This window comes from Pleurodeles waltl, chromosome 12 (assembly GCF_031143425.1).
Source record: "Pleurodeles waltl isolate 20211129_DDA chromosome 12, aPleWal1.hap1.20221129, whole genome shotgun sequence".
Taxonomy (NCBI): domain Eukaryota; kingdom Metazoa; phylum Chordata; class Amphibia; order Caudata; family Salamandridae; genus Pleurodeles; species Pleurodeles waltl.
The window spans coordinates 2,278,007-2,299,335 of record NC_090451.1 but is presented as its reverse complement, the minus strand read 5'-3'; the positions used below and the strand labels follow the sequence as shown (position 1 = coordinate 2,299,335).

At 39.6% G+C, this 21,329-nt stretch overlaps 8 non-coding genes across 8 annotated transcripts; all 8 read right to left on the bottom strand.

Annotated features, from left to right (window-relative positions):
* Positions 1-75: 75 nt before the first annotated feature.
* On the bottom strand, positions 76-157 carry TRNAL-AAG (transfer RNA leucine (anticodon AAG)). Its single transcript has one exon. It is a non-coding gene; the product is annotated as a tRNA-Leu (tRNA).
* A 505-nt stretch (positions 158-662) lies between these two features.
* TRNAS-GCU (transfer RNA serine (anticodon GCU)) lies at positions 663-744 on the bottom strand. The gene has a single exon. It is a non-coding gene; the product is annotated as a tRNA-Ser (tRNA).
* A 4,654-nt stretch (positions 745-5,398) lies between these two features.
* On the bottom strand, positions 5,399-5,480 carry TRNAL-AAG (transfer RNA leucine (anticodon AAG)). The gene has a single exon. It is a non-coding gene; the product is annotated as a tRNA-Leu (tRNA).
* A 498-nt stretch (positions 5,481-5,978) lies between these two features.
* TRNAS-GCU (transfer RNA serine (anticodon GCU)) lies at positions 5,979-6,060 on the bottom strand. The gene has a single exon. It is a non-coding gene; the product is annotated as a tRNA-Ser (tRNA).
* A 4,652-nt stretch (positions 6,061-10,712) lies between these two features.
* TRNAL-AAG (transfer RNA leucine (anticodon AAG)) lies at positions 10,713-10,794 on the bottom strand. Its single transcript has one exon. It is a non-coding gene; the product is annotated as a tRNA-Leu (tRNA).
* Positions 10,795-11,292: 498 nt separating this feature from the next.
* Positions 11,293-11,374, bottom strand: TRNAS-GCU (transfer RNA serine (anticodon GCU)). Its single transcript has one exon. It is a non-coding gene; the product is annotated as a tRNA-Ser (tRNA).
* Positions 11,375-16,027: 4,653 nt separating this feature from the next.
* Positions 16,028-16,109, bottom strand: TRNAL-AAG (transfer RNA leucine (anticodon AAG)). The gene has a single exon. It is a non-coding gene; the product is annotated as a tRNA-Leu (tRNA).
* Positions 16,110-16,614: 505 nt separating this feature from the next.
* TRNAS-GCU (transfer RNA serine (anticodon GCU)) lies at positions 16,615-16,696 on the bottom strand. Its single transcript has one exon. It is a non-coding gene; the product is annotated as a tRNA-Ser (tRNA).
* Positions 16,697-21,329: the final 4,633 nt, after the last annotated feature.

Here is a 21,329-nt window from a genome sequence, read left to right as displayed (position 1 = left end):
ATGTGGATCCTAGGTGCAGAAGGCAGAGAGTGAGACACTGATGCAGACAAAATACGTTTGTGAGTTGAAAAATACTGGCAGCGGTGGGATTCGAACCCACACCTCCAAAGAGACTGGAGCCTTAATCCAGCACCTTAGACCGCTCGGCCACACTACCCTGTGCGAACCTGTTTCTGTAAGCTTTCTGAAGTGAGATGTTCTGTTGTTTAGGGGAGTTGGAGAATAAGGGTGTATAGCCTGTGAAGTGATCCTAGGAAAGTCAAGGCCAACAGCAGCAGGCACGTGATACAATCAGTAGGTCATGATTGGCCCCGGGCCATGGGAGGAGTCAGGGAGCGCCAGTCCTGAGAGTCCGTAGGAAGACAACCCTTACATTGGCGTCCCGCACGTGCTGCTTCTCTTTCTTTAAGGATAAGGAATCAAACTATCTACGTCTCTCAACTTACCAACCCTCCGCCTCAGGAAAGATTTTGTGATTCATGAGCAGAACCCGGCTGGCGCTGTTTACAGTAATGCCTAAGCACAGTACTCAACTGAGCGGTGTTTCCAAACTGAGCCGTTGTACTGCCGGAAATACCATGGGATATGTCATTTAACTTTCACATAAAATAGGGTTAACCCAGCCCTACCACATACTAAAAACTAAAGACGGAACAATAAACCGACGAGGATGGGATTCGAACCCATGCATGCAGAGCACAATGGATTAGCAGTCCATCGCCTTAACCACTCGGCCACCTCGTCTTCAAAATACCATGTTTCAGGAGTACAAAATATGGTAGCCAAAATGTGTTCTATTAGGTGATAGTTGTCTAAACATAATAAAGAGCATATATTTACAGATTGTTATGGTAACTTGTTGTCTTCAGCTTTGCTCTATACGACCTTGTTGTCCATCCCTACTTCAGCTTGAATTTATATGTTAAATGTAATGTAATCATGAAAATTACACTTTCCAAACGTGTTCTATCCATATGTGATGTACTATCACACTACCCTCCAATGAGCTAAGATTGCTTTAATTCAGTTGTACGTGGATTTAAAGTGCAATATCATACAAATATTGTACTGGTATGGCGCTTTCGAGTCTCTAGGTGTCAGTTATTGGTGGTGTGCTTACATGTCAACATTAGGCAGCAAATAGTACACAATTAAGGAAAACTGCCTTCCCATTTAATGTGCATTGTTCTGGAAAAAGTTTTAAGTAGGAGAAAGTAAAACTTAGTTTATAAAACCACCTAAACTGGGAGTATTGCCGCTACAGCTATGACACTTCAGTCAAAAAACGTACGTGCATCAACAATAAATATTTTTGCGCTAAATAAATTGCTGTCCGACTACTCACGTAATGCATAAAACTGAGGCAGTCGTAATTACAATACATTGAAGTAATATTTTGGTAGTTTTTGTTGACGATGACTCCGCAGCAAGCGATCAGATTACTTTTTATTAGTGAAGGCGCGTCAGAGCCTTGATAAGTAAACTTACAAGGAGACACGCCTAGGTCGATGAACCTTTTAGACCAGGTTCGGGGACTTCCCAGTACGAGATGTCTTTTGGCATCACAAATCAATAGATCAATATCTCAACAACAATCGCAATAACTAATCAGCATGCTAATCAATAACCTTTTATGAGAGTCAATAAAGTGAACACACCATGATATTTCAGTCATGAATAACCACACCAATTTAGTTAAGTGTTAGGATATTTATTTCCCTACTGGTTACAATCTAAAGTCATTTCTGTTAATCTCATCAGCAATTCATCTCATTAGTAACTCTTCAGATTTGCAATTAGAAACGCAATTAATCAATGCATAGAGAATTTTCACTCAGTATTAACACATAATTATTAAGAAGCAACTTAGCAAAGTCTCAGTAGTGCATGGTTCAACAAAGCAAGAACTCAGACATTTGTCTATTTGCGTCAGATTTTAGTGAACACCTTAAATAACCTCGTATTAGCATCAGCATGTTGGGCTTCATGCAAAACAATTTAGCAAACACAAATTTGGAAAACATCTAACTATGGCCTCTATCAAAGAGCAGTTGGTACCTAGAAAGAAAAGGCAAACAGACAATTACAATTTTCATTAGATAGTTACCCATCCAACGGATCAGCAAACAGCGTCAGTCTTCGTCCTCGGGACATCAGTCGTTTGCATCATCAGCAAAGAAAGGACAGGGCAAAGTATCAGTATGGCATAGCTAAGGAACAAGAACTTCCCTCATATAGAGGAGAAGTAAGTATCAGGTAAGGAATAAGTAAAGGGTGGTTTAGAGTAACAGGGCGAACAAACGGCAAAGTCTCAAACGAAATGGCCTAAATGGTTCAGTAGAATGGCAAAGAATGGCTTGGAGTGGAATGTCCAATAAATGCCTGATTTCTCCTCGGGTCATGTGGTTAAATCAAAACTGTCTAATTTACTCCTAATTCCTCAATGGATAATCATTGGTGCATCGCCATCTCTGTCCAATAATCTTCACCAGAGTTTACACAAACCACAGTTCTCATGTCGTTGATTGGCCCCTGTTATTGACGTTTTCATTGGTTGGAATGTCAGGTAAGAAAAGTTACATTTTACGCTACAGTCAGTAGTTCCATTGTTTTCTCCTACTCCAGGCAGCCTTGCACCTGTTACAAATTACACTGTTGCATTCAGCAAGAATGTCTCCTTGAGCAAGTAGGGTCCCATGAGAAAGAATTTACTACAGCTACACACATCTCTAGCTTCTGGGAAAGTACAGTTTGATGTCCTTCAGGAAAATAGCACATTGCACGCTAGAAAAAGACAGTTTAATATGAGACCAGGCAGCTAGGCACAGACCTTCGCTAAACTAAGGCCTACTGCTTAATGAACAAACTCCTAATACATAACTCCAATTTTGATATTTTAATACAAATTAAAAACATTAGTACATAATTAATTCAGCATTAATAACTTTCATTAGTCTTCGTATACATTGGTAGCCACTCCCCGTGGGCACATTTCAAACGTATGCATTATTTCTACGTTAACACATTTATAATGCAGCTTCATTACACAATATATTGTAAGCTTTTCATGTTAATATTAATTTTAAAAGACACACTCCAGCAATCCCTCCTCTGATGACTCTTGTCATCACACAAATCTTCCCTACTAATTTTACATACTAAAATTCCCTCATATCAATCTCTTCCCTTCTTGGTTTCCCCTTTGATCTTGCCCTGAATAATTTTTCCCTTTGTTTTTCTTCCCTCCTCCTAATATTTTTCGCCATCTTCAATTGTATTCTTTTACTAATTTTACATGCCACCCATGATCCAAATAAGCAATCTATAACAATCAATATCCCCTGTATTATTTTAGACAATATCCCATGCCAAATGTTACTAATCCAATTTCCCACTGAAGCAAATCCTTTCCCAACCTTTTTCCAAACACCTGGTTCTTTCAAATCCTTCAAGTCCGTACTATCCCTAGTCAAGTTAGTAAGCATACTTCTAATCTCATTACTATTATCTGGTATGTAAGCGCAACAATTACACCCATTGAGCAATCTACAAACTCTGCCATTTTTCACTAAAAGAATGTCTAAAGCAAGCCTGTTTTGAAGAGTCATAGCCCCCTCCGCAGCAAGTTCAGTATCCATCAGGAGTATAGCCCCTGAAAAGTTTGTCAGCATGTTATCCTCAATAGTAGACAACTTTTGAATCTTTATGGAGTTCATAATAACTCCCACTGAAGAAATTATCGTCCCAAATATGTCTCCTACTACACCAGCAGCAGTCTCTTTCTTATTTCTAGTACGATGTAATTCAGACAATTTTGGTAACCTTTTCAAATCGTCAAGTTGATATATCTTTGGGAAAACTATCCCCAAATAACATGTCCCATACTATCCCTTTGGAAGACGGTAATAAGCATTAAGTCCACATATATAATAAATCCCGGGGATTGCTGGATCCTGTCCATTTAACATGAACGTCCATTTACCCTGAAACAAAAACAAACGCTTACATTCACTCATTCCCACAAACACATTGTCATAGTATGATTTGGTCTTGGATATGCAAAGCTTTCCTACATGTAGTGCGTCTAAAGCTAACTTCCCTTGTTCTCTAATTGCACTATAACCGTCACTACTAGCAAAGGCCCGTTGCTGTAATCCTTTCTCTAGTTTACCCTTCAATGCCCTTCTTCTCTCTTCCGTGTGATCTAAAAAGCTTTTCTCTACAGGTGTAAGCAAACATGTCAAATTATTGTGGTGTGCATAAGATGTACTAATTGTTAATGTCGCCTGAAAGAATCCTTTAACTAACTTTATGCTATAGTACTTAGCTACCCCACTCAAATCCTCTATGATAGGCACATTAGAAAACACAAGATCATGATTTGAGTAAAAATATTGAATCTCTTCCTGGTTATAGAATCTTTGTTAGTAACAGACTACAACGTATCCCATATGTTAATGACAGTCTATGATAGGTAACCCCCTCTTGTACCGAAACAGGAATCTGTGTACACACAAAACAATCTTTTGCAACCATTGTGTCAACATACTCACTCAGCAAGCGATAGAAAACATCAGTGGATAGTTCCCCTTTCTAGTTAGTTCCCTCATGCAAGTATCTTGTATCCAGCTCAAACCTCTCCCAGGCTGTTAGTGCAGTGGTAGTCTCAGGAATTGTAGCATTGTTAGTCCCACTTTTATTCATTAGTGTCATACTCACAACCACGACCCTAATGAATATTTATTACATGAACCTTTTTTGCAAAAGTATTTGGTTCAAGTAAACTTAAAGTGTTGGGATTCAAGCCCACGGCTCCAGAGAGACTGGAGCCTAAATCTAGCCAGTTTAGCCTGCTCAGCCACGCTACCTCACATGTACAAGCTCACAACTATAGTAACTTGGCCAAACACTGTGGACACCCGCTGTGGTGACCTGGCTATGCTGGGTAACGCAGCATTCACCGACAGTTGAGCGAGTTACAGGTGAAAAGCAAAGTATAATAACTGTCTGCATATAATATATGTCTTTCCTTATTTATTCTTCTTCCCCATTGTATGTTTGCTCTCTGCTTTAGAAACGCGAGCTGTCATCACTGCAAGGAAACGTATCACACAGCGTTCTACTGTTTACACTCACTGAACTTTCAGCATCACAGTGACCCCTCTCGTCGCCTCTATAGTTAGACTTCAAGACAGCTGGTTTGTTTACCGATACAATTCTTGTCACCTTAGGTTGTGGTTTTTTAAAATAAGAAGGCTCGGTCCCACTGTCTGGCTACCCTTATATATATACGTCACCACTTTACATAGTCTCACCTCTCGCTATGTGGATCGTAGGTGCAGAAGGCAGAGAGTGAGACACTGATGCAGACATAATTCTTTTGTGAGTTGAAAAATACTGGCAGCGGTGGGATTCGAACCCACATCTCCAAAGAGACTGGAACCTTAATCCAGCGCCTTAGACCGCTCGGCCACACTACCCTGTGCAAACCTGTTTCTGTAAGCTTTCTGAAGTGAGATGTTCTGTTGTTTAGGGGAGTTGGAGAATAAGGGTGTATAGCCTGTGAAGTGATCCTAGGAAAGTCAACGCCAACAGCAGCAGGCACGTCATACATTCAGTAGGTCAGGATTGGCCCCGGGCCATGGGAGGTGTCAGGGAGTGCCAGTCCTGAGAGTCCGTAGGAAGACAACCCTTACATTGGCGTTCCGCACGCGCTGCTTCTCTTTCTTTAAGGATAAGGAATCAAACTATCTACGTCCCTCAACTTACCAACCCTCCGCCTCAGGAAAGATTTTGTGATTCATGAGCAGAACCCGGCTGGCGCTGTTTACAGTAATGCTTAAGCACAGTACTCAACTGAGCGGTGTTTCCAAACTGAGCCGTTGTACTGCCGGAAATACCATGGGATATGTCATTTAACTATCACATAAAATAGGGTTAACCCAGCCCTACCACATACTAAAAACGGAACAATAAACCAACGAGGATGGGATTCGAACCCATGCGTGCAGAGCACAATAGATTAGCAGTCCATCGCCTTAACCACTCTGTCACCTCGTCTTCAAAACACCATGTTTCAGGAGTACAAAATATGGTAGCCAAAATGTGTTCTATTAGGTGATAGTTGTCTAAACATAATAAAGAGCATATATTTACAGATTGTTATGGTAACTTGTTGTCTTCAGCTTTGCTCTATACGACCTTGTTGTCCATCCCTACTTCAGCTTAAATTTATATGTTAAATGTAATGTAATCATGAAAATTACACTTTCCAAACGTGTTCTATCCATATGTGATGTACTATCACACTACCCTCAAATGAGCTAAGATTGCTTTAATTCAGTTGTACGTGGATTTAAAGTGCAATATCATACAAATATTGTACTGGTATGGCGCTTTCGAGTCTCTAGGTGTCAGTTATTGGTGGTGTGCTTACATGTCAACATTAGGCTGCAAATAGTACAAAATTAAGGAAAACTGCCTTCCCATTTAATGTGCATTGTTCTGCAAAAAGTTTTAAGTAGGACAAAGTAAAACTTAGTTTATAAAACCACCTAAACTGGGAGTATTGCCGCTACAGCTATGACACTTCAGTTTAAAAACGTACGTGCATCAACAAGAAATATTTTTGCTCTAAATAAATTGCTGTCCGACTACTCACGTAATGCATAAAACTGAGGCAGTCGTAATTACAATACATTGAAGTAATATTTTGGTAGTTTTTGTTGACGATGACTCCGCAGCAAGCGATCAGATTACTTTTTATTAGTGAAGGCGCGTCAGAGCCTTGATAAGTAAACTTACAAGGAGACACGCCTAGGTCGATGAACCTTTTAGACCAGGTTCGGGGACTTCCCAGTACGAGATGTCTTTTGGCATCACAAATCAATAGATCTATCTCAACAACAATCGCAATAACTAATCAGCATGCTAATCAATAACCTTTAATGAGAGTCAATAAAGTGAACACACCATGATCTTTCAGTCATGAATAACCACACCCATTTAGTTAAGTGTTAGGATATTTATTTCCCTACTGGTTACAATCTAAAGTCATTTCTGTTAATCTCATCAGCAATTCATCTCATTAGTAACTCTTCAGATTTGCAATTAGAAACGCAATTAATCAATGCATAGAGAATATTCACTCAGTATTAACACATAATTATTAAGAAGCAACTTAGCAAAGTCTCAGTAGTGCATGGTTCAACAAAGCAAGAACTCAGTCATTTGTCTATTTGCGTCAGATTTTAGTGAACACCTTAAATAACCTCGTATTAGCATCAGCATGTTGGGCTTCATGCAAAACAATTTAGCAAACACAAATTTGGAAAACATCTAACTATGGCCTCTATCAAAGAGCAGTTGGTACCTAGAAAGAAAAGGCAAACAGACAATTACAATTTTCATCAGATAGTTACCCATCCAACGGATCAGCAAACAGCGTCAGTCTTCGTCCTCGGGACATCAGTCGTTTGCATCATCAGCAAAGAAAGGACAGGGCAAAGTATCAGTATGGCATAGCTAAGGAACAAGAACTTCCCTCATATAGAGGAGAAGTAAGTATCAGGTAAGGAATAAGTAAAGGGTGGTTTCGAGTAACAGGGCGAACAAACGGCAAAGTCTCAAACGAAATGGTCTAAATGGCTCAGTAGAATGGCAAAGAATGGCTTGGAGTGGAATGTCCAATAAATGCGTGATTTCTCCTCGGGTCATGTGGTTAAATCAAAACTGTCTAATTTACTCCTAATTCCTCAATGGATAATCATTGGTGCATCGCCATCTCTGTCCAATAATCTTCACCAGAGTTTTACACAAACCACAGTTCTCATGTCGTTGATTGGCCCCTGTTATTGACGTTTTCATCGGTTGGAATGTCAAGTAAGAAAAGTTACATTTTACGCTACAGTCAGTAGTTCCATTGTTTTCTCCTACTCCAGGCAGCCTTGCACCTGTTACAAATTACACTGTTGCATTCAGCAAGAATGTCTCCTTGAGCAAGTAGGGTCCCATGAGAAAGAATTTACTACAGCTACACACATCTCTAGCTTCTGGGAAAGTACAGTTTCATGTCCTTCAGGAAAATAGCACATTGCACGTTAGAAAAAGACAGTTTAATATGAGACCAGGCAGCTAGGCACAGACCTTCGCTAAACTAAGGCCTACTGCTTAATGAACAAACTCCTAATACATAACTCCAATTTTGATATTTTAATACAAATTAAAAACATTAGTACATAATTAATTCAGCATTAATAACTTTCATTAGTCTTCGTATACATTGGTAGCCACTCCCCGTGGGCACATTTCAAACGTATGCATTATTTCTACGTTAACACATTTATAATGCAGCTTCATTACACAATATATTGTAAGCTTTTCATGTTAATATTAATTTTAAAAGACACACTCCAGCAATCCCTCCTCTGATGACTCTTGTCATCACACAAATCTTCCCTACTAATTTTACATACTAAAATTCCCTCATATCAATCTCTTCCCTTCTTGGTTTCCCCTTTGATCTTGCCCTGAATAATTTTTCCCTTTGTTTTTCTTCCCTCCTCCTAATATTTTTCGCCATCTTCAATTTTATTCTTTTACTAATTTTACATGCCACCCATGATCCAAATAAGCAATCTATAACAATCAATATCCCCTGTATTATTTTAGACAATATCCCATGCCAAATGTTACTAATCCAATTTCCCACTGAAGCAAATCCTTTCCCAACCTTTTTCCAAACACCTGGTTCTTTCAAATCCTTCAAGTCCGTACTATCCCTAGTCAAGTTAGTAAGCATACTTCTAATCTCATTACTATTATCTGGTATGTAAGCGCAACAATTACACCCATTGAGCAATCTACAAACTCTGCCATTTTTCACTAAAAGAATGTCTAAAGCAAGCCTGTTTTGAAGAGTCATAGCCCCCTCCGCAGCAAGTTCAGTATCCATCAGGAGTATAGCCCCTGAAAAGTTTGTCAGCATGTTATCCTCAATAGCAGACAACTTTTGAATCTTTATGGAGTTCATAATAACTCCCACTGAAGAAATTATCGTCCCAAATATGTCTCCTACTACACCAGCAGCAGTCTCTTTCTTATGTCTAGTACGATGTAATTCAGACAATTTTGGTAACCTTTTCAAATCGTCAAGTTGATATATCTTTGGGAAAACTATCCCCAAATAACATGTCCCATACTATCCCTTTGGAAGACGGTAATAAGCATTAAGTCCACATATATAATAAATCCCGGGGATTGCTGGATCCTGTCCATTTAACATGAACGTCCATTTACCCTGAAACAAAAACAAACGCTTACATTCACTCATTCCCACAAACACATTGTCATAGTATGATTTGGTCTTGGATATGCAAAGCTTTCCTACATGTAGTGCGTCTAAAGCTAACTTCCCTTGTTCTCTAATTGCACTATAACCGTCACTACTAGCAAAGGCCCGTTGCTGTAATCCTTTCTCTAGTTTACCCTTCAATGCCCTTCTTCTCTCTTCCGTGTGATCTAAAAAGCTTTTCTCTACAGGTGTAAGCAAACATGTCAAATTATTGTGGTGTGCATAAGATGTACTAATTGTTAATGTCGCCTGAAAGAATCCTTTAACTAACTTTATGCTATAGTACTTAGCTACCCCACTCACACCCTCTATGATAGGCACATTAGAAAACACAAGATCATGATTTGAGTAAAAATATTGAATCTCTTCCTGGTTATAGAATCTTGTTAGTAACAGACTACAACGTATCCCATATGTTAATGACAGTCTATGATAGGTAACCCCCTCTTGTACCGAAACAGGAATCTGTATACACACAAAACAATCTTTTGCAACCTTTGTGTCAACATACTCACTCAGCAAGCGATAGAAAACATCAGTGGATAGTTCCCCTTTCGAGTTAGTTCCCTCATGCAAGTATCTTGTATCCAGCTCAAACCTCTCCCAGGCTGTTAGTGCAGTGGTAGTCTCAGGAATTGTAGCATTGTTAGTCCCACTTTTATTCATTAGTGTCATACTCACAACCACGACCCTAATGAATATTTATTACATGAACCTTTTTTGCAAAAGTATTTGGTTCAAGTAAACTTAAAGTGTTGGGATTCAAGCCCACGGCTCCAGAGAGACTGGAGCCTAAATCTAGCCAGTTTAGCCTGCTCAGCCACGCTACCTCACATGTACAAGCTCACAACTATAGTAACTTGGCCAAACACTGTGGACACCCGCTGTGGTGACCTGGCTATGCTGGGTAACGCAGCATTCACCGACAGTTGAGCGAGTTACAGGTGAAAAGCAAAGTATAATAACTGTCTGCATATAATATATGTCTTTCCTTATTTATTCTTCTTCCCCATTGTATGTTTGCTCTCTGCTTTAGAAACGCGAGCTGTCATCACTGCAAGGAAACGTATCACACAGCGTTCTACTGTTTACACTCACTGAACTTTCAGCATCACAGTGACCCCTCTCGTCGCCTCTATAGTTAGACTTCAAGACAGCTGGTTTGTTTACCGATACAATTCTTGTCACCTTAGGTTGTGGTTTTTTAAAATAAGAAGGCTCGGTCCCACTGTGTGGCTACCCTTATATATATACGTCACCACTTTACATAGTCTCACCTCTCGCTATGTGGATCGTAGGTGCAGAAGGCAAAGAGTGAGACACTGATGCAGACATAATTCTTTTGTGAGTTGAAAAATACTGGCAGTGGTGGGATTCGAACCCACACCTCCTAAGAGACTGGAACCTTAATCCAGCGCCTTAGACCGCTCGGCCACACTACCCTGTGCAAACCTGTTTCTGTAAGCTTTCTGAAGTGAGATGTTCTGTTGTATAGGGGAGTTGGAGAATAAGGGTGTATAGCCTGTGAAGTGATCCTAGGAAAGTCAACGCCAACAGCAGCAGGCACGTGATACATTCAGTAGGTCAGGATTGGCCCCGGGCCATGGGAGGTGTCAGGGAGTGCCAGTCCTGAGAGTCCGTAGGAAGACAACCCTTACATTGGCGTTCCGCACGCGCTGCTTCTCTTTCTTTAAGGATAAGGAATCAAACTATCTACGTCCCTCAACTTACCAACCCTCCGCCTCAGGAAAGATTTTGTGATTCATGAGCAGAACCCGGCTGGCGCTGTTTACTGTAATGCCTAAGCACAGTACTCAACTGAGCGGTGTTTCCAAACTGAGCCGTTGTACTGCCGGAAATACCATGGGATATGTCATTTAACTATCACTTAAAATAGGGTTAACCCAGCCCTACCACATACTAAAAACGGAACAATAAACCAACGAGGATGGGATTCGAACCCATGCGTGCAGAGCACAATAGATTAGCAGTCCATCGCCTTAACCACTCTGTCACCTCGTCTTCAAAGCACCATGTTTCAGGAGTACAAAATATGGTAGCCAAAATGTGTTCTATTAGGTGATATTTGTCTAAACATAATAAAGAGCATATATTTACAGATTGTTATGGTAACTTGTTGTCTTCAGCTTTGCTCTATACGACCTTGTTGTCCATCCCTACTTCAGCTTAAATTTATATGTTAAATGTAATGTAATCATGAAAATTACACTTTCCAAACGTGTTCTATCCATATGTGATGTACTATCACACTACCCTCAAATGAGCTAAGATTGCTTTAATTCAGTTGTACGTGGATTTAAAGTGCAATATCATACAAATATTGTACTGGTATGGCGCTTTCGAGTCTCTAGGTGTCAGTTATTGGAGGTGTGCTTACATGTCAACATTAGGCTGCAAATAGTACAAAATTAAGGAAAACTGCCTTCCCATTTAATGTGCATTGTTCTGCAAAAAGTTTTAAGTAGGACAAAGTAAAACTTAGTTTATAAAACCACCTAAACTGGGAGTATTGCCGCTACAGCTATGACACTTCAGTTTAAAAACGTACGTGCATCAACAAGAAATATTTTTGCTCTCAATAAATTGCTGTCCGACTACTCACGTAATGCATAAAACTGAGGCAGTCGTAATTACAATACATTGAAGTAATATTTTGGTAGTTTTTGTTGACGATGACTCCGCAGCAAGCGATCAGATTACTTTTTATTAGTGAAGGCGCGTCAGAGCCTTGATAAGTAAACTTACAAGGAGACACGCCTAGGTCGATGAACCTTTTAGACCAGGTTCGGGGACTTCCCAGTACGAGATGTCTTTTGGCATCACAAATCAATAGATCTATCTCAACAACAATCGCAATAACTAATCAGCATGCTAATCAATAACCTTTAATGAGAGTCAATAAAGTGAACACACCATGATCTTTCAGTCATGAATAACCACACCCATTTAGTTAAGTGTTAGGATATTTATTTCCCTACTGGTTACAATCTAAAGTCATTTCTGTTAATCTCATCAGCAATTCATCTCATTAGTAACTCTTCAGATTTGCAATTAGAAACGCAATTAATCAATGCATAGAGAATATTCACTCAGTATTAACACATAATTATTAAGAAGCAACTTAGCAAAGTCTCAGTAGTGCATGGTTCAACAAAGCAAGAACTCAGTCATTTGTCTATTTGCGTCAGATTTTAGTGAACACCTTAAATAACCTCGTATTAGCATCAGCATGTTGGGCTTCATGCAAAACAATTTAGCAAACACAAATTTGGAAAACATCTAACTATGGCCTCTATCAAAGAGCAGTTGGTACCTAGAAAGAAAAGGCAAACAGACAATTACAATTTTCATCAGATAGTTACCCATCCAACGGATCAGCAAACAGCGTCAGTCTTCGTCCTCGGGACATCAGTTGTTTGCATCATCAACAAAGAAAGGACAGGGCAAAGTATCAGTATGGCATAGCTAAGGAACAAGAACTTCCCTCATATAGAGGAGAAGTAAGTATCAGGTAAGGAATAAGTAAAGGGTGGTTTCGAGTAACAGGGCGAACAAACGGCAAAGTCTCAAACGAAATGGTCTAAATGGCTCAGTAGAATGGCAAAGAATGGCTTGGAGTGGAATGTCCAATAAATGCGTGATTTCTCCTCGGGTCATGTGGTTAAATCAAAACTGTCTAATTTACTCCTAATTCCTCAATGGATAATCATTGGTGCATCGCCATCTCTGTCCAATAATCTTCACCAGAGTTTTACACAAACCACAGTTCTCATGTCGTTGATTGGCCCCTGTTATTGACGTTTTCATCGGTTGGAATGTCAGGTAAGAAAAGTTACATTTTACGCTACAGTCAGTAGTTCCATTATTTTCTCCTACTCCAGGCAGCCTTGCACCTGTTACAAATTACACTGTTGCATTCAGCAAGAATGTCTCCTTGAGCAAGTAGGGTCCCATGAGAAAGAATTTACTACAGCTACACACATCTCTAGCTTCTGGGAAAGTACAGTTTCATGTCCTTCAGGAAAATAGCACATTGCACGTTAGAAAAAGACAGTTTAATATGAGACCAGGCAGCTAGGCACAGACCTTCGCTAAACTAAGGCCTACTGCTTAATGAACAAACTCCTAATACATAACTCCAATTTTGATATGTTATTACAAATTAAAAACTGTAGTACATAATTAATTCAGCATTAATAACTTTCATTAGTCTTCGTATACATTGGTAGCCACTCCCCGTGGGCACATTTTTAAACGTGTGCATTATTTCTACGTTAACACATTTTTTATGCAGCTTCATTACACAATATATTGTAAGCTTTTCATGTTAATATTAATTTTAAAAGACACACTCCAGCAATCCCTCCTCTGATGACTCTTGTCATCACACAAATCTTCCCTACTAATTTTACATACTAAAATTCCCTCATATCAATCTCTTCCCTTCTTGGTTTCCCCTTTGATCTTGCCCTGAATAATTTTTCCCTTTGTTTTTCTTCCCTCCTCCTATTATTTTTCGCCATCTTCAATTTTATTCTTTTACTAATTTTACATGCCACCCATGATCCAAATAAGCAATCTATAACAATCAATATCCCCTGTATTATTTTAGACAATATCCCATGCCAAATGTTACTAATCCAATTTCCCACTGAAGCAAATCCTTTCCCAACCTTTTTCCAAACACCTGGTTCTTTCAAATCCTTCAAGTCCGTACTATCCCTAGTCAAGTTAGTAAGCATACTTCTAATCTCATTACTATTATCTGGTATGTAAGCGCAACAATTACACCCATTGAGCAATCTACAAACTCTGCCATTTTTCACTAAAAGAATGTCTAAAGCAAGCCTGTTTTGAAGAGTCATAGCCCCCTCCGCAGCAAGTTCAGTATCCATCAGGAGTATAGCCCCTGAAAAGTTTGTCAGCATGTTATCCTCAATAGTAGACAACTTTTGAATCTTTATGGAGTTCATAATAACTCCCACTGAAGAAATTATCGTCCCAAATATGTCTCCTACTACACCAGCAGCAGTCTCTTTCTTATGTCTAGTACGATGTAATTCAGACAATTTTGGTAACCTTTTCAAATCGTCAAGTTGATATATCTTTGGGAAAACTATCCCCAAATAACATGTCCCATACTATCCCTTTGGAAGACGGTAATAAGCATTAAGTCCACATATATAATAAATCCCGGGGATTGCTGGATCCTGTCCATTTAACATGAACGTCCATTTACCCTGAAACAAAAACACACGCTTACATTCACTCATTCCCACAAACACATTGTCATAGTATGATTTGGTCTTGGATATGCAAAGCTTTCCTCCATGTAGTGCGTCTAAAGCTAACTTCCCTTGTTCTCTAATTGCACTATAACCGTCACTACTAGCAAAGGCCCGTTGCTGTAATCCTTTCTCTAGTTTACCCTTCAATGCCCTTCTTCTCTCTTCCGTGTGATATAAAAAGCTTTTCTCTACAGGTGTAAGCAAACATGTCAAATTATTGTGGTGTGCATAAGATGTACTAATTGTTAATGTCGCCTGAAAGAATCCTTTAACTAACTTTATGCTATAGTACTTAGCTACCCCACTCACATCCTCTATGATAGGCACATTAGAAAACACAAGATCATGATTTGAGTAAAAATATTGAATCTCTTCCTGGTTATAGAATCTTGTTAGTAACAGACTACAACGTATCCCATATGTTAATGACAGTCTATGATAGGTAACCCCCTCTTGTACCGAAACAGGAATCTGTGTACACACAAAACAATCTTTTGCATCCATTGTGTCAACATACTCACTCAGCAAGCGATAGAAAACATCAGTGGATAGTTCCCCTTTCGAGTTAGTTCCCTCATGCAAGTATCTTGTATCCAGCTCAAACCTCTCCCAGGCTGTTAGTGCAGTGGTAGTCTCAGGAATTGTAGCATTGTTAGTCCCACTTTTATCCATTAGTGTCATACTCACAACCACGACCCTAATGAATATTTATTACATGAACCTTTTTTGCAAAAGTATTTGGTCCAAGTAAACTTAAAGTGTTGGGATTCAAGCCCACGGCTCCAGAGAGACTGGAGCCTAAATCTAGCCAGTTTAGCCTGCTCAGCCACGCTACCTCACATCTACAAGCTCACAACTATAGTAACTTGGCCAAACACTGTGGACACCCGCTGTGGTGACCTGGCTATGCAGGGTAACGCAGCATTCACCGACAGTTGAGCGAGTTACAGGTGAAAAGCAAAGTATAATAACTGTCTGCATATAATATATGTCTTTCCTTATTTATTCTTCTTCCCCATTGTATGTTTGCTCTCTGCTTTAGAAACGCGAGCTGTCATCACTGCAAGGAAACGTATCACACAGCGTTCTACTGTTTACACTCACTGAACTTTCAGCATCACAGTGACCCCTCTCGTCGCCTCTATAGTTAGACTTCAAGACAGCTGGTTTGTTTACCGATACAATTCTTGTCACCTTAGGTTGTGGTTTGTTAAAATAAGAAGGCTTGGTCCCACTGTCTGGCTACCCTTATATATATACGTCACCACTTTACATAGTCTCACCTCTCGCTATGTGGATCGTAGGTGCAGAAGGCAGAGAGTGAGACACTGATGCAGACAAAATATGTTTGTGAGTTGAAAAACACTGGCAGCGGTGGGATTTGAACCCACGCCTCCAAAGAGACTGGAGCCTTAATCCAGCGCCTTAGACCGCTCGGCCACACTACCCTGTGCAAACCTGTTTCTGTAAGCTTTCTGAAGTGAGATGTTCTGTTGTATAGGGGCGTTGGAGAATAAGGGTGTATAGCCTGTGAAGTGATCCTAGGAAAGTCAACGCCAACAGCAGCAGGCACGTGATAAATTCAGTAGGTCAGGATTGGCCCCGGGCCATGGGAGGTGTCAGTGAGCGCGAGTCCTGAGAGTCCGTAGGAAGACAACCCTTACATTGGCGTCCCGCACGCGCTGTTTCTCTTTCTTTAAGTATAAGGAATCAAACTATCTACGTCCCTCAACTTACCAACCCTCCGCCTCAGGAAAGATTTTGTGATTCATGAGCAGAACCCAGCTGGCGCTGTTTACAGTAATGCCTAAGCACAGTACTCAACTGAGCGGTGTTTCCAAACTGAGCCGTTGTACTGCCGGAAATACCATGGGATATGTCATTTAACTTTCACATAAAATAGGGTTAACCCAGCCCTACCACATACTAAAAACTAAAGACGGAACAATAAACCGACGAGGATGGGATTCAAACCCACGCGTGCAGAGCACAATGGATTAGCAGTCCATCGCCTTAACCACTCGGCCACATCGTCTTCAAAACACCATGTTTCAGGAGTACAAAATATGGTAGCCAAAATGTGTTCTATTAGGTGATAGTTGTCTAAACATAATAAAGAGCACATATTTACAGATTGTTATGGTAACTTGTTGTCTTCAGCTTTGCTCTATACGACCTTGTTGTCCATCCCTACTTCAGCTTGAATTTATATGTTAAATGTAATGTAATCATGAAAATTACACTTTCCAAACATGTTCTATCCATATGTGATGTACTATCACACTACCCTCAAATGAGCTAAGATTGCTTTAATTCAGTTGTACGTGGATTTAAAGTGCAATATCATACAAATATTGTACTGGTATGGCGCTTTCAAGTCTCTAGGTGTCAGTTATTGGTGGTCTGCTTACATGTCAACATTAGGCAGCAAATAGTACACAATTAAGGAAAACTGCCTTCCCATTTAATGTGCATTGTTCTGCAAAAAGTTTTAAGTAGGAGAAAGTAAAACTTAGTTTATAAAACCACCTAAACTGGGAGTATTGCCGCTACAGCTATGACACCTCAGTTTAAAAACGTACGTGCATCAACAAGAAATATTTTTGCGCTAAATAAATTGCTGTCCGACTACTCACGTAATGCATAAAACTGAGGCAGTCGTAATTACAATACATTGAAGTAATATTTTGGTAGTTTTTGTTGACGATGACTCCGCAGCAAGCGATCAGATTACTTTTTATTAGTGAAGGCGCGTCAGAGCCTTAATAAGTAAACTTACAAGAAGACACGCCTAGGTCGATGAACCTTTTACACCAGATTCGGGGACCTCCCAGTACGAGATGTCTTTTGGCATCGCAAATCAATAGATCAATATCTCAACAACAATCGCAATAACTAATCAGTATGCTAATCAATAACCTTTAATGAGAGTCAATAAAGTGAACACACCATGATCTTTCAGTCATGAATAACCACACCAATTTAGTTAAGTGTTTGGATATTTATTTCCCTACTGGTTACAATCTAAAGTCATTTCTGTTAATCTCATCAGCAATTCATCTCATTAGTAACTCTTCAGATTTGCAATTAGAAGTGCAATTAATCAATGCATAGAGAATATTCACTCAGTATTAACACATAATTATTAAGAAGCAACTTAGCAAAGTCTCAGTAGTGCATGGTTCAACAAAGCAAGAACTCAGTCATTTGTCTATTTGCGTCAGATTTTAGTGAACACCTTAAATAACCTCGTATTAGCATCAGCATGTTGGGCTTCATGCAAAACTATTTAGCAAACACAAATTTGGAAAACATCTAACTATGGCCTCTATCAAAGAGCAGTTGGTACCTAGAAAGAAAAGGCAAACAGACAATTACAATTTTCATCAGATAGTTACCCATCCAACGGATCAGCAAACAGCGTCAGTCTTCGTTCTCGGGACATCAGTCGTTTGCATCATCAGCAAAGAAAGGACATGGCAAAGTATCAGTATGGCATAGCTAAGGAACAAGAACTTCCCTCATATAGAGGAGAAGTAAGTATCAGGTAAGGAATAAGTAAAGGGTGGTTTAGAGTAACAGGGCGAACAAACGGCAAAGTCTCAAACGAAATGGCCTAAATGGCTCAGTAGAATGGCAAAGAATGGCATGGAGTGGAATGTCCAATAAATGCCTGATTTCTCCTCGGGTCATGTGGTTAAATCAAAACTGTCTAATTTACTCCAAATTCCTCAATGGATAATCATTGGTGCATCGCCATCTCTGTCCAATAATCTTCACCAGAGTTTTACACAAACCACAGTTCTCATGTCGTTGATTGGCCCATGTTATTCACGTTTTCATCGGTTGGAATGTCAGGTAAGAAAAGTTACATTTTACGCTCACAGTCAGTAGTTCCATTGTTTTCTCCTACTCCAGGCAGCCTTGCACCTGTTACAAATTACCCTGTTGCATTCAGCAAGAATGTCTCCTTGAGCAAGTAGGGTCCCATGAGAAAGAATTTACTACAGCTACACACATCTCTAGCTTCTGGGAAAGTACAGTTTCATGTCCTTCAGGCAAATAGCACATTGCACGTTAGAAAAAGACAGTTCAATATGAGACCAGGCAGCTAGGCACAGACCTTCGCTAAACTAAGGCCTACTGCTTAATGAACAAACTCCTAATACATAACTCCAATTTTGATATGTTAATACAAATTAAAAACATTAGTACATAATTAATTCAGCATTAATAACTTTCATTAGTCTTCGTATACATTGGTAGCCACTCCCCGTGGGCACATTTCAAACGTGTGCATTATTTCTACGTTAACACATTTTTTATGCAGCTTCATTACACAATATATTGTAAGCTTTTCATGTTAATATTAATTTTAAAAGACACACTCCAGCAATCCCTCCTCTGATGACTCTTGTCATCACACAAATCTTCCCTACTAATTTTACATACTAAAATTCCCTCATATCAATCTCTTCCCTTCTTGGTTTCCCCTTTGATCTTGCCCTGAATATTTTTTCCCTTTGTTTTTCTTCCCTCCTCCTATTATTTTTCGCCATCTTCAATTTTATTCTTTTACTAATTTTACATGCCACCCATGATCCAAATAAGCAATCTATAACAATCAATATCCCCTGTATTATTTTAGACAATATCCCATGCCAAATGTTACTAATCCAATTTCCCACTGAAGCAAATCCTTTCCCAACCTTTTTCCAAACACCTGGTTCTTTCAAATCCTTCAAGTCCGTACTATCCCTAGTCAAGTTAGTAAGCATACTTCTAATCTCATTACTATTATCTGGTATGTAAGCGCAACAATTACACCCATTGAGCAATCTACAAACTCTGCCATTTTTCACTAAAAGAATGTCTAAAGCAAGCCTGTTTTGAAGAGTCATAGCCCCCTCCGCAGCAAGTTCAGTATCCATCAGGAGTATAGCCCCTGAAAAGTTTGTCAGCATGTTATCCTCAATAGTAGACAACTTTTGAATCTTTATGGAGTTCACAATAACTCCCACTGAAGAAATTATCGTCCCAAATATGTCTCCTACTACACCAGCAGCAGTCTCTTTCTTATGTCTAGTACGATGTAATTCAGACAATTTTGGTAACCTTTTCAAATCGTCAAGTTGATATATCTTTGGGAAAACTATCCCCAAATAACATGTCCCATACTATCCCTTTGGAAGACAGTAATAAGCATTAAGTCCACATATATAATAAATCCCGGGGATTGCTGGATCCTGTCCATTTAACATGAACGTCCATTTACTCTGAAACAAAAACACACGCTTACATTCACTCATTCCCACAAACACATTGTAATAATATGATTTGGTCTTGGATATGCAAAGCTTTCCTACATGTAGTACGTCCAAAGCTAACTTCCCTTGTTCTCTAATTGCACTATAACCGTCCCTACTAGCAAAGGCCCGTTGCTGTAATCCTTTCTCTAGTTTACCCTTCAATGCCCTTCTTCTCTCTTCCGTGTGATCTAAAAAGCTTTTCTCTACAGGTGTAAGCAAACATGTCAAATTATTGTGGTGTGCATAAGATGTACTAATTGTTAATGTTGCCTGAAAGAATCCTTTAACTAACTTTATGCTATAGTACTTAGCTACCCCACTCACATCCTCTATGATAGGCACATTAGAAAACACAAGATCATGATTTGAGTAAAAATATTGAATCTCTTCCTGGTTATAGAATCTTGTTAGTAACAGACTACAACGTATCCCATATGTTAATGACAGTCTATGAGAGGTAACCCCCTCTTGTACCGAAACAGGAATTTGTGTACACACAAAACAATCTTTTGCATCCATTGTGTCAACATACTCACTCAGCAAGCGATAGAAAACATCAGTGGATAGTTCCCCTTTCGAGTTAGTTCCCTCATGCAAGTATCTTGTATCCAGCTCAAACCTCTCCCAGGCTGTTAGTGCAGTGGTAGTCTCAGGAATTGTAGCATTGTTAGTCCCACTTTTATCCATTAGTGTCATACTCACAACCACGACCCTAATGAACATTTATTACATGAACCTTTTTTGCAAAAGTATTTGGTTCAAGTAAACTTAAAGTGTTGTGATTCAAGCCCACGGCTCCAGAGAGACTGGAGCCTAAATCTAGCCAGTTTAGCCTGCTCAGCCATGCTACCTCACATCTACAAGCTCACAACTATAGTAACTTGGCCAAACACTGTGGACACCCGCTGTGGTGACCTGGCTATGCAGGGTAACGCAGCATTCACCGACAGTTGAGCGAGTTACAGGTGAAAAGCAAAGTATAATAACTGTCTGCATATAATATATGTCTTTCCTTATTTATTCTTCTTCCCCATTGTATGTTTGCTCTCTGCTTTAGAAACGCGAGCTGTCATCACTGCAAGGAAACGTATCACACAGCGTTCTACTGTTTACACTCACTGAACTTTCAGCATCACAGTGACCCCTCTCGTCGCCTCTATAGTTAGACTTCAAGACAGCTGGTTTGTTTACCGATACAATTCTTGTCACCTGAGGTTGTGGTTTTTTAAAATAAGAAGTCTCGGTCCCACTGTCTGGCTACCCTTATATATATACGTCACCACTTTGCATTGTCTCACCTCTAGCTATGTGGATCGTAGGTGCAGAAGGCAGAGAGTGAGACACTGATGCAGACAAAAT